This window comes from Anopheles coluzzii, chromosome 2 (assembly GCF_943734685.1).
Source record: "Anopheles coluzzii chromosome 2, AcolN3, whole genome shotgun sequence".
Lineage (NCBI taxonomy): Eukaryota > Metazoa > Arthropoda > Insecta > Diptera > Culicidae > Anopheles > Anopheles coluzzii.
The window spans coordinates 49,097,083-49,110,971 of NC_064670.1; the positions used below are offsets into that span (position 1 = coordinate 49,097,083).

The window sequence follows — 13,889 nt, forward strand, 5'->3', positions numbered from 1 at the left end:
TATACGACTGTTTTGTCCCTAGTTTGGAGTTCATTTTTGAGTCTTCATGCCTCTTCGTAGGTACAATGCTACTCTCATCACACCGAACGACAACAAATCAGCAAATAGTTAATTCCGTTAGCCCTAATACATTGGAAATACGCAATTGATTGAAATTAGCGGCAAATACTCCCTTTCTTGCTGTTTTTTTTTTCATCCCTTTCTTCATCCACTTCATGTCCGCTTGCTCTCTTAACCTTGCATGGCCCTGCGGTGCCACTGGCTTGTCACGGGATGAAGAAAACGGTGTGACAGCATAAGCCGGCCGACTGACGAGATAAGGGTGATAATATGCGCTATTTCCAGTTCGGGCTTATCTTGACCTAAACAGCCCCGAGACCCGTTTATTTATTCCCAGTGCCACATGCCCCGCCGAGATTGGCATGTGATTTGGTTGTGAGTAAACAAAGCGCCACCACTTGTGTCGTCCGTCTGACCCTCCGCCACCGGCCACTAATGGACCGAGCTAACGCACACACCGTCTCGTAGCGTGCGATTATTAACAGTGCTGTGAGGTTGGGTTTTCGTTGACCAAAATTTCGGTCTTTCAGTTGGTATTTGAATGGAGCGAACAAAAAAATGATGATAATTATGCGAGCGATTATTTACATTTGACGTGTGTCGTCTAATCTGGAACAGAAATTACTTTCATGTATATTTCGCCATACTTCTGGATGTTTTTAGGTTTTAGATGAGTTTTAATGGTCAGAACATGGTGGCACATTACATTTTTTTTACGACTTTACGCTTCCTGTGAGGTGGATATTGTGGGACGAAGTCACATGTACATACTCAACAAAAAAAAAAACACGTCTTGTATAAACATTCCTTCGCCTCCACACAGAAGCCGATTCATTCATCGACAGAATGGGTTGCTGCAGGATCGAAGATGGCAAATGCAAAGCAAAATATTGGAGCGCTGCCGAACTGCCCCGTACCGGTTCGCAGCCGACCTTACAATCCAAAGTACAAAGCTTGGGCGGCGCAACATCAGTATTATCATCATCATCATCATCATCGTCGTCGTCTTCGTCAACCTCAGTCAGCGCAAGTGGCGATGACGACGAGCAAGAGAAGCGAAGGGAAAAGAGCTCTCATTATCACAGTCACTTGCGGTGCCGGACGGTTGTCGTCGTCCAATAAACCGCGCAGCAGCAAACGGATTCCGAATGACGTCGGGTGTGTGTGTGTGCGTGTGTGCCGAACCCCGGGTCGCGTCACCTAGGCTGGCGCGCGGTGCTGGCCGCACAGCGCGCCGTTTCGCAACGTCAATCGCACCTTCCGCAGCGTTTCTCATGTTCATGTCTCGTTTCCTGCCTTTCGTGAACTATCCCCCGACCCGGACCCATCAGCCTCCAAGTGCTTTGACGGGGTTTGACATACACGCGGTGGGTATGTATGTTTGTTTTGCATACAAATAAAACATGCACCCTTGTACCCATCGTCCCCACCGCCCTGACGCGGCGTTAGTCTCTTCGTTAAGCGACCCCGAAAAAAAAAAAACAGGGAGAGGATCAGATTTTCAATTGACTGGCAAGATATAGAGTGTTTACCGTGTTCCATCTGTGCCAGCGAGAGGAGACGAGTAGTGTGAATATTCGAACTGTTGTAATATCACAGCTACACACAGTCTGATCGCTGTGTCGTCTAAGGGCCGTTTCGGATGCCCAAAGAGCTACCAAAGCGGATCGATTTTGTATGGTTACATCCTATCTAACGAGAAAGCTTCTGTCTGCAGGCAGCGAACAGAAAAAGCTCTCCTTCTGGTCGTCGAGGTGAGCTTTCCGTTGTTTCGGTTATTCGCTGGAGCCAATAGTCTGTCCGCGGGCCTTATTGTAGGATGCCGCCACCTCGTAAAATGATAATTCGATTCTCACTTTTTTTATTCGATTAGCTTGCTTCCTGTCGACGTGTCGGCTGGTGCCACCTCGTTCGGTTTCGACGAGCCCGGTGGTTTTTGCTTTGCCGCTGTCGTGTAGTGGCTTTTCCTGTGAGACCCCTCTACAGAGGTACGTTCAATGGCACTGTTCACCGGTGCACAGGGTTATTCAGCATCGGCATGGTGGAGGTGTACCAGCTGCTCAGTTGACGTGTGGCCACGTAAGTGTCTCGTCCATCGGGCAGCAGGCGGTAGTTGTAATTAGGAAAATTATAACTACATTTATCACACCTTTGTGAGAGGTGTGGTTGGTGTGCGAGCCGCCAGCCCAACTTGCTTCGAGATCGAGAAGTCGCTGGCAAATTACCGTCGTTTGACCGGTGGACCGTGATTGCAACGCTTTATACAATTTCGACAAATTACAGCATCGTCCGCGGTTACACCTTTTGGAAATGCCGCGCACGAATTACGAATTACTTACCGCCAGTTCTGAAATTCGAACTTGATTAGCTTGTTACCAATGGCGAACGGATTGGTGAAAATTGATGCTAATATTCTGTTTGTGCGACAACATGACAAGCGGTAATATGAAGATGCCGTGTGTCGTCGTGTATTATAAGCGTTTCACGCCAGGGGGAAGCTCTAGTGATCAGCTTGAAGTGAAGCAGTGGAGTGTATAAAAATTGTATGAGTTTTTTTTTATGTAGTGTAAAAAAGTGGCATTGACGTTTCCGGGCGGCAAAGCACAAAGGGGACCGACCGGTATGTGCCAATTCTTCGGCAAAGAAACTAGAGAAGGTCGCTTGTTTGGCGAACAATTTAGTCAGTCGCGTTTCAGATGCGCCTGCCTCTCAAATGAATAAAGATTTCATTTACAAAGTGATGATGGTTTCCTGCGTGTGTGTGTGTGTGTGTGTGTGTGTGTTTATTTTTGCTTTGTTTATTGCGCTGCTTCTACCAGCAAAAATACTTCCCCGAAGTAAACAGGCTCAACCACCGCTCATTGATATGCAAAACAGAAATAATGGGAAGCAGTGCATATTCTCCGCGGGGTGGGTGGGCAAATCGATGTAACAGGATAATCGTGCGCAGTGCGGACTGGTTTACACTGGCACGGCCAGGACTCGTCGTTCGGTCGGTGTGTGGCTGTTTTCTTTTTTCTTTTTTTTTTTTTTGCTTTCCATGCTTGGCCAAGCATGAACCCCAAACGACATGCGAAAGGTTGTTTCCGATAATCGAAAGTGAATTCGATTAACTCGCCGAGTCTTTTGCTCCGCCGCAAACGGCAATCTTCGACGAGCCCCGAACGTTCGACGGATGTGCCATACATGTGCGGTGTTTGCCGAACGACATTCGAGCATTGTTTGTGGTATTGTTTCGAGTGTCGTTGGCTGGAGCTACTAAGGATTCGGGATATATTTAGGCATATTGACGAAACGATGTTCCGCGGAGACTTTGCTGAGCTTCGCAATGTTGAATTACGCTACTTTAGCCGTGTGCAATGAAGCGTCCTTGTTAACATGTTTGGCAATTGATTCTGTTTTACGATGCAAGATGTTCAGTAAAGATAGGGGCAATAATTTCCTAACATTTTAGATTGCAATGCACATCGGAAATTTTTGGAATCCAATGGTGACGAGTAAATACTGTCGTTATAGATTTAAGGTAATAGACAAAGTTATCTTCTTCTTCTTTGGCTCAACAATCGTTGTCGGTCAAGGCCTGCCTGTACCACTTGTGGGCTTGGCTTTCAGTGACTTTTTTGGATTACCCCCCATAGCAGGATAGTCAGTCCAGTATGGCGGCACGGTCTATTTGGCGCTTGAACCCATGACGGGCATGTTGTTAAGTCGTGCGAGTTGACGACTGTACAATGAGACCGGCCTAAGACAAGGTTATATATTAGGTAATTTCGTTTTAGCCTCATGAAAATGTGATTTTTATGAACTATTTTTATATACTATAAGATTTAGGTTTATCTACTATCACTGGAATTACATTCCATAAAATTGACAAAAAAAATTAAACTCTTTTGTCGTTGTTTTAATTGTTTTTGCCATCTCTTCTTATCGATGTTAAGTTTACTATTATCTTTGAAGACTACAATTTATATAATATCCTTATGTCCTTATGTCCTTATGCCCAAATTAATAAATTATACAACGCTGCATTTAATGGATTTGAATTATTATGAATACGGTCGGTTACGGTTACGTGATTTGCGTCGTTTTGTTGAATTGATTGATTCAATAATCGATTTTTCACTAGTAGAGTAATTGATGATACGTTTTTGAAATTGTAACATCAGTTTCGTTTTTTTGCGAAGATGAAATCTTTCGGGTCAAGCTTTCGAAACATATTTGCACATATATAAGTCGCCATTTGTTCGGTTCGGTGCCTATTCTTTATTTGTTGCTTTCTTTCGCCAGTCTTTATCGAAGTCTTCATATCAGCCCTATTGTCTAGTCTAAGTTCCTTCATTGATGTGTACATCAATTCTGATTTGCTGTATAAATCTCATTATTTGTTATTGTTACCCATCCCGATTTCTGAAAATTCTGCAATAATCAGTCATTTGATACTGGTATTCTTCTTTAAACATATGAATATGAAATAGGGTAGCGAGCTGTGGATGGTTTACTCTGACACTATGAATTTTTTTTGTTACATAAAAAGAAAAATATGAACACATTATATACTTCTAAAGATTATACATTGTTACTAAAACATAATTTCATTACTTGTTACTTGTGTTGTTCCCAATCTTAAAATCGCATTTTCTACCGCATCTTTAATTTGCTAGATAATATGCTTGCCGCTGGTAATTTCGGTCGAACCGGCGGTACACCGTCTTAAAATGTAAAGCTTTGTCCCCGGAGGCATTCGTGGGACGGGCAGGAAACATAAAGGACACGTTGTTATGGTTAGGAGAGTAATTTACTTTCATAATTGTGCAATGCCGCCACAGAGAGGAGGTAAATCATAATTCGAGAATCTATTATCCACAACAACACAAGAGGCTTGTTAATGGGGGCCGCGCGATGGTGGACGCACCAAGAACACAAATGCCGCTTTCTGCGAATCAATTTAGGAAGCAATTTTGATTATCAATTGTGTAAACATTTTGAGCCCAAAAGTAGTCGAGAAGAAGGTGTACAGGTAGGCGGCACGAAAGCAAGAAAGCGGGGGGCATAGAATAATGTCTTTGAATCGAATTTAGATCGAAGGGCAAATTAGTTCGAAAACAGCCTGAGAGTGGCTCTTGAGGCTGCTTTTTTCCTTCATTTATCAAAATGAAGTGCGTGTGCGGTATTGGGCGTGTGTAAGTAAGTGGTAGTTAACGTGCTTTTCAACAGCAACGATGTGTCCAACAGGCACCCGTCGGGTGTGCGTTTATTTATTCATCCTGCCGCCAGTGAGTGCCATTTGCCAGCGGCAATTAGCGACGCCTGTTAACGAAACGATCGTTTAATGTGAGTCCGCACACTATTTATGCTGCGCCGACTCATACAAACGACCCATAACTATTGTGCTCCGATTGTTTGTGCTCGTGTTGCGCGCGTCACCCGCGACTAGGTCGTCGGACCAGCGTCGTCAGCGTGAGAACACACTCCTTTTTTTCTGCTGCCAGTAGCCAAATGCAGCGCACCGTGAAAAGGCTTCAAGAAGGTGGCTTTCGTCGACTCCGGGGCGGTGAGAGGAAAAGTGGGTGGTAATTAAAAGGTATCGTATCCAATCAACAGTCCCAACCGGTGTGGTGGCCGTCAAAACGACGTTCTCTGGGCAATTGTATGATGATGCTTTGGTTGACGGCGCGCTGCTAACCGATGCCACTACAACACCGGACTGAGTGGTATCGTTTTCTACTCAATGCAGCCAAAGCCGGAACTTATCGCAGCTTGGTGAGCTTGTGTGCAACAGGGTGGCGGTGGGAAAAGTGGTAGAAAGTGGCAAATTGGACTGCTTTAATGTTGGGCACGGGGAAGGCGTGGAAAAAGCTCCCATTGTTGAGGCCGCCAACGAATCGTGGACGAAATTGGAAGAACGTTCTTCCCCGTCAGCAAACCATTTATATAAACTGGCCTTTTCTTAACACGGCGTGGCAAGCGCGTTTTAGTTTAATTGAAGTGTGCCGTAGCACGCACCACCCCGTTGTTGACAGCTGAGCGGAACGCGGCTCAGAGCGATTGCATCGTGTTTGCGAACTGGACGGCCTTCCGTCCGGGGAGGACGCGCAAGCACACCTTGACGCGCGCGGTGGCGAGTTTCGCGAAGCGGATAATTAAGTGTGCGTCTTCATGAATTAAAGATTTGTGCTCTTGCTACCATCGAGCTTAGGTTAGGACGCGCTCTGTAAGGGCACGGAGAGTATCCGGTGCTGCTGCTGTGTTGGTGCTGGCATATAAAGTGTTGACGCGTGTTGTGTAAGGATAATGTAAGTTCGGTCACTACAGAGTCGAGACAGCGACGGTTCCCAGAGCCGCACACTAGCGTTGGCGTTTACGGTGCGAATCATGCTCGCAGAACCTTAGGCCACCCGATACGCTGGGTGGACGGTTTTGTGGTCGATGGTGTGTCAAATGTCATTAGTAAAGTTTTCTTAATTATCCGCTGGATCGTTAACTCGCTCGGAAAGTGTTTCATCTTTGATTCGGATAATTAAAAGTAGGACCCTTTGTAAGATCATGGGAACGCACCGGTTGGAACGGCAACATGCAAAGGGCAACCGGTGTACAATTTGGAGATTCGGCAGGCAGCTTTATTCTATACCCTTATCCTTTCTCCACCATAAAGTAACCCAAACAGTAATTGAACCGTAAAGAATATTCGGCGGATGATTGCTACACCTTCAAACGAAAGTGCCTTCAGTTGAGCGAAGCAACTATTCAATCAGTTGTTTCGCTGTAGATGATACGCCATTTAATCTAATATCCAGTCGTTAGTGGTTGTTCTTGTTCCGAACGGTCTAGCACACACGGTGTAACGATTGTGTTCTAATAGCGCTCGTTACATCGTTCGAGCTTTAGGATGCAAATAGCTAGGCCGGGAAATTGTGATGTTTTTTGTATCGTTGGCCGTACAAAACTGAATGCGTTTGAGTGAGTAAAAAGTGAGCGTGAAAGATGCAAGGGATGCAGGACACACAGCGTACATCGAAGAGCAGGAAATTGTAATTAATGGCGTAAAATGCATTCCGTCAATTCTTTGCCTTGACCGAAGTGGCCAGTGCGGTTTGCTTGAGATGTTGCATCCGTTTACAACGTTTTTGATTTTTTTTTCGAGAAGAAATTTACAGTATGGTTGCAGGTTAAGTCTGGAGTGTTTCTACTTGGCTCAGTAGTAGCTGTAATTTTGTAAGCTTCATTTGCAATCGTTTCATTGTATTGAGACGTCTCTTCGTGCTCAAATGGAAAAGTTACGAATTATTACATACTGGTGCGGAATATTCGATATCTGTGTATGTATCTTCAAAACATAATTCTTCAATAACTATGTTGTTAGGCCGCAAATACACGACGAGTATAACAATCCAGTCATATAAATGAAATGAAAGGCCTTACATGAACTTTGAAGTAAGATAAACTATATTTTCATTAGACATACGACGATGAAAATAATTTGAATTTTTATTAAAAAAGATGAATGGTTAACATAGCAGAGGGGGAATAGTGATGAGGGGATATACATTGCATGGCTTTTACCGTTAGAAAGAACTAAACTATCGTCGTTCTGAGAGTTCAACAGCGCTTCATGCGCAATCACAGATAATGGGGCCCTTTCCGTTTTAAGTTCGTAGGCTGAAATTTGAGCCTGTCAGCTGTTTGCATTGTATAGCAGTTTTTGAGCAGTTATCAAAGTGGGTATAATATACAGATGGGCTTATCACAATTGGTATGTATTTAGAAGGCTGATTTTCATAGCTTCTGCTTCTGAATGAAGACTTTAAGAGTGCTTTGTGCATTTGTCAAGCCTCCAGAAAGCCTGTTTCAGCAAAAGTTTTAACCCGTGCTGTCAAAATGTGATGTTCAAATTTGGTTATAAAAATCAGACTATGAGACCACCTGGACTACATACACTTGGATTCTAGATTCCACCACCTGATCCCTTTAATGTACCTTGGGATAAATGTAAACACCATCTTATTTTGCCATTTCTTCGAGCAGATGCTCGAATCTAATTCTAGCTTTGATGCTAAAATAATCTAGATTGAAAATCGCAGGCTAGTTTTGTGTGCGGTTTTGTATGGAGTGTTTACATGATTTCAGCCCTCACCTTAATCTCCATACAAAAAAGCTGACTAGAATCTTGAAGGGCTCCAATATTAGTAAAACAAAAACATTAATGGTTTGATGTTTTTATCTTTTATTTGTGAATGTTGCTTCTGTTTAATAAACTTAGAGCTTTAAATTGTGTGTTGGTAAGACTGCAGATTTACACATATTTTATTCAAAAATGTTTTCAACTACTACCTGCGGCATAATGCATCTAGTAGATCGGGGCAAAAAGCTTCAGACAGGCTGGTGTTTGTGTTCCATCGAATGCAATTTTATCGGAAGGCCCGTCAAAATTTTATATGGGATTTGACAGATAACATTGAACGACGAATCCCAACGATTTCGTTGTCAGACTTTATCTGGCAAATTCCATACAATATTTTGACAGAACACGTCCGATAAAATTGCTCGCGAAAAAGCACTGCCACGGGCCTAAGTGCAGTGCTAACTAGAATTAGGTTTTTTTATAGTTGACATTTATTTTTTTAGCATTTTCCCCCGTTGATCTGGTACGTTGTTAAGGTGACTTTGGCCCCATTGCTATGGTGTGTTTTACCCCAGCATTGGTTTATTTTAGCGCAACCAAATAAAAATCGTGTTGGAATGGATCTGCTTAGAAAATGGTATGGTTTTTTGGGCAAAATTGACCAAAGTTCCTTAACAGACAGCTTACATTCACATTAAAGAATCATATTACTTGATAAAATTAACAATCGCCAGCGAATTTAATTGTAAATTAATCAATTTTCCTAAAGTGGTTCGCATTACCCCATGAACTTTTGATTAAAAACACTTATGTCCGATGTCCATAATAAAATGATGAAGATTCTCATCATCTCAACACTCAAGTTGGCTGAGTGGCTAGGAAATATTTATCATCTGGATTGAATTTTCTTAAGCACACCTTATAGAATTTCGACAATTGTGTACAGATAATCAAGCCCCTCAAATCGTTTTGATGTTATTTTTTTGGCTTGGAAAAAATGCAAGTATGAAATAACCTAGTTTCAATGGGAAGGCTTTGCCCCCTAGCGTATGCCCAATATTTTGATACAGTCAGACCCTTAATTTGGTTTTACCCTATTAAGGCTCTCGAATTCGTTTGAAACTCGTAACGGTACCCAGAGAGTGGTGGGCAGCCGGGGGTGTTAACCGTTCGTTTTCCCTTTTTCTGTCTGTCGACCCGTTGACCATGGACAAGTGCACGCTCTCGTTACAATTATACTTTGTTTTTCTTCTTTTTTTACATCTATGAGCGGTTGAATGCAATTGAAACGTGCCTTAGGAGAGTCAAAATATTCACTGAACGCTTGCCATTTTGTTTTGCTTTGTGTTGCTGCCCATGCCTGCTTGTCAACATAACGGAACGTTATAAATTGCACTAACTGTGGGACGCACATGTAAACCCACATACACACCTACGACGCAATACTTGAAACCGTGCGAAATCCTCCAGCTACATTCGCTTCCTGGCACCGCAAGAAACTGGTGTCCTTGGGTGCATTCTGGACGTTCTCGTTCTTCAAAGCCGTGCAGCAGTGAAATCTGTGTTGATCCTACAGTCACATCGTCCATAACAATCGTTCTCCCCTCGCGCCAGTGCGGTCAATAAATACGAATGCAAGGAAATTCAATTCGTGCAATCGAACCCAGCATCGATCGGTCCTTTGACGTCGGCGAAACGGTGTGTGTGTGTGTGGCTGTGCCTAGGTGTGTTCAGAAAGGGTTTCGATTTCGTATCGCTCCTGCACGTAAAAGCTCGCACGTCACATATATCGGTAGCTCGATGCTCGGCAATGGAAATGTTATCCGCAGCATTACTATCGGCGTGCCGTTTCCGTGTCGCGGGCAACTAGAATCCTGCGTCTGCGGTTTTCAATGATTTGCAATCGCGTTCCAGCAAAAATTGGGTAAAAAAAATGTGCTGCTACGGTGTAATACAAGAAAGTAACAAGCACGCTGATCAAGTTTGCGGTCGGCAGGTTGGTGCGCATTTACATGTAGAAGGGGAAGAGAGGGGGGGGGGGGGGGGGTGGAACCATCGGGGGAAGGGGGAGGGGAGAATAGACGGCGAAGGTGAACCATTTGTTTGGACGTGGCAACGTTTCTTGCCGCACAAAATTGCTCCCATCACCAGCGACGCTCTGACGTGACGGACGTGTATTGTGCTGGCAATGTGCATGTGCAGCACCACGATCGCTGACGGCGATGCAGATGAATGCAGTTGCAGCCGAGTTTGTGCACTGCTGGCAGAAAGCGTTTGCGCACTGCCCTGTACCATTGCATGGGAAGCCGTTTGTAAATGGGTATGGCGTGTCACGTGATGGATTTGCAGACTCGCTATTTTTTTTTGCGTGTGCGATTCTTGACGTTGACAAAAGGTTTTTACATCCACCATATGTATGGAAGCAATATTTCCTGGCTGTTAGGGACGTTTCCAGCCGTTTTCCCAATCAGAACGTACTCTACGTGCTCGCTTTATGTGTGAAATGTTTGAAATGCACTTCTTTAGTGATTTTTAAAAATAAATAGGACCACTTCCTTTTTATGATGTAACCAATCCATGAGGTCATTCATTTAATACACCTTTCTCGATATTTTTAACAAATAGTAGGTGATGTCCTTGAGTAAGTAAAGGCAATGAGTGTACATTTAACTAAGACGATTTCACAAGTTAGAAACTAAATGTCAATAAACTGTTTTCACTAGCTCAACATCCATTTTCACTGACACGTGGTTTCAATGCACCGCAAGAATTTGGATAATTTTAAGTTCCAGAAAGTATAAGCAATACGGCAATGCCGTTCCTTCTGAATAAAAAATGTTCCAAGCAGTTAAAAGCTCGTAAGTTTATGTGTTTGTAATCGTATATTTAAAATACTGCATAAAATCAGATGTTAGTATAGGTATTTAAAATTACCTATTTATTTATGACTATGGAAATAGGCACATTAAGTATAATTTTGAATAATAAAATAAGATATGCTGAAAATAACAAAGAGATATTTTATGACCGTTATTGATAAACAAGTACCTATCTTTTTAGTAAGCTGTAGCTTTAAGCAAAGTAAATAAATTAAATTTAAAATTTCTTAATTGTACGTAATTCAAATTTATATTTGTAAAAATTGAAGTTGGCGCGAAGCCGTTAATTCGAAGCCTGCTCCGTAGAAGTTAGCGTTCGGCGCATTCGTAGGATACATAAAAAAAGCTATTTCACATTGGTAATAATTAACTAGCGCTCTGGTAACAAGCAAAAAATAAGAAAATTTTTCGTATACTCCATTTATTTTTGGAAAGAAAACATCGCAAAGGGCCTTCAATGTACATTAAAAATAAGTATTTTAGTAGCGCATATTTAATTTTTTCCTATAAAACAAAATATTTGGTTTTTGTGTGCACCAAAGCATACATCTTTAAATATTAAGCGTTTACCATAAACGATAATGGAGCAATCCGTTAGCCACCTGCGTTCTCGTCCTGTAGCTTATGTTTTACGATTCTAGCGCATACCTTTACCCTGTTGCTGTTTCTCTTTTCTTTTCTGTCCTGTACACAAGAGCATTCTGTAAAAGCAATAATTTCCGAGGGTTTGGTTTGGCACATTTTGGCACATTGTGGCGGGTGCAGTGACGTTCGGTGACATCGTTTTGTGAGAAAAAAGCAATCGATTATGTGCCTATCGGCGAACCAGGACGATTTTTTTTAAATTGGACAGCATATCAACGAGGGTTGCGGATGTAAATCGAGCATTGACACCACAGCCACACCACATCAATAATTTGTCCTTTGCTTCTTCCTTCCTGGGGACGTCAGGTCGCGTCGAATTATTGATCCACTGGTACGAGCCTTTGAATTGATTGAAAATCAAGAAAGTATATCATGTGTGTGTGTATGTGTGTGTGTGTGGGTACGACAGATAACGATAAGGGCTTTGAGTTTAATATCCTGCTCGTTCGGTTCTTTTCGGACGAATTTAGGTGGCGTGTCCCATTCGTTTATCACGCTTTACTTTTCAGCAGGATCGCTTGTTTCCCGTGCGACTACCATGGACAAAAGCACCTCAGGCACACGCGCGGAATCCGATGGGGTATGAAATGGATCGAGAATTTCATGCTTGCATGGATCTCACGTTCAGTCATTCGTTAAATATCGCCGTGGTTGATAAATGTTGCTTGGGAAAGTGAGCGGTGGTGTATGTGCGCGATAATATCCCATGTCCCGTTCAAACCAACGTCTACGTGTATTTGGTGGTGCACAACTTGAAACTGGATGGTGCGTTTCCGTACTAGAAAGGGTAGAAGTTCTCATACCGGAAGTGTGTGTAGAGGAGATACATACGTGCTACTACTCTGCAGCACGGAGTCACTCTGTAGCGATGCACTGGTTAAAATTTGAAAAGTAAAATACATTACGGCCTAATATGCTGTCGGGTGTGTCTAGGCAGTGGTCGGTTGTGGGGGTGGGTGGCGGGATTGAAACTAATATCAATTGGCCCCCGACCGGCCTCATTTCACACAACTTCCCTGACCATAAATGGTGGTAGACAATTGATCCGATTGAACGAAATGAACGGCATTTCCCTGCTTCCCCCTGGATCGCAGTAGTATCCCATCTCTGAAATACATTGTGGCGGGTTTCATACATTACGCCAGCGCGCTTTTCACTACACAAAAACGACGTCGAAAGTCTAGGATATGATTCCGTGATGCTTTTTGATTTCGTGCACACTGGTTGCAGCAACATCAACCGTGGACCTGCTGTAGTTTATTTCATTGAATGTGCTGTATGCCCTCGAGAAAGGGAGCGAAAGTGTGTGAGTTTGTGTGTGTTTGTGTGTGTTTGTGTGAGAGAGAGAGGGAGAGTTAAATAGAAGGGGAAGGGGCAGAGTTACTGACCGGTGGTGACCGAGCACTTTCGGCACCGTTCCGTTCCCGCGAAACACTCCGTATTTCACCACAACACGCCCGGGCTCTACCGCGGTGTAGCGAAAAAGCTGATTGATGAAATTGTTCCCAAACCTAACGAAGCGTGTGACTAACTCGAGCATAGCACGCCACCAACCGCCACCGGCAGCATAGCATGGCTTTGGGGCAACACGAATGCCAGCGAAATGGTTTTGTAGAAATGTTGTGCCTTGTCAGCTTGTTTAATATATCTAGCATTTGGCGTGAGCAGTAGGGACAGTTTGTCTGTTTTTATCTTAAACCTCACCCTTCAAATCAATTGTTGACAATCTAGCTTCCGTTAACTACAATGAAGTCTAGCTTGAATAGGTTTAGTCTGCTTTATTATGCTGCGTCATGTCAACTCATTTGGAGTGATTGCCTGCTATCACTTGATGACAACTATGTTCTTGTAAATCATCGTGGGTCGCATTAACTAAATGATTAGTAGCAAACAATTAGTGCGATTCGTAAGCCATGAAGATATTTTTATTTGGTGTAGTTATGTTAAACCAGGACTAGTAAAAACAAATGCTTGTTATTGAAATATTCGATGAGTTTAAAACTAACGATTGAATTCGGGAACGATTGTCATAATGGTACAGAATGGGAATTTCCTTTGAGCTTTAAATATTTTGCAATATTGTACGTTTTACAGACCAAGACCCTCATAAAATAAATTAAAGCAATGATTGCATCCAGGCAACTGCCACTATCATTCCTCTTCAATCGAGTTTGGGAAAGCGGTTT

General features: G+C 43.0%; 1 protein-coding gene across 2 annotated transcripts in view; it reads left to right on the forward strand.

Annotated features, from left to right (window-relative positions):
• The window catches only part of LOC120961119 (G protein-coupled receptor kinase 2), a 59,590-nt gene that overhangs the window by 13,244 nt on the left and 32,457 nt on the right, over positions 1–13,889 (forward strand). The gene's annotated exons all lie outside the window — the stretch shown is intronic.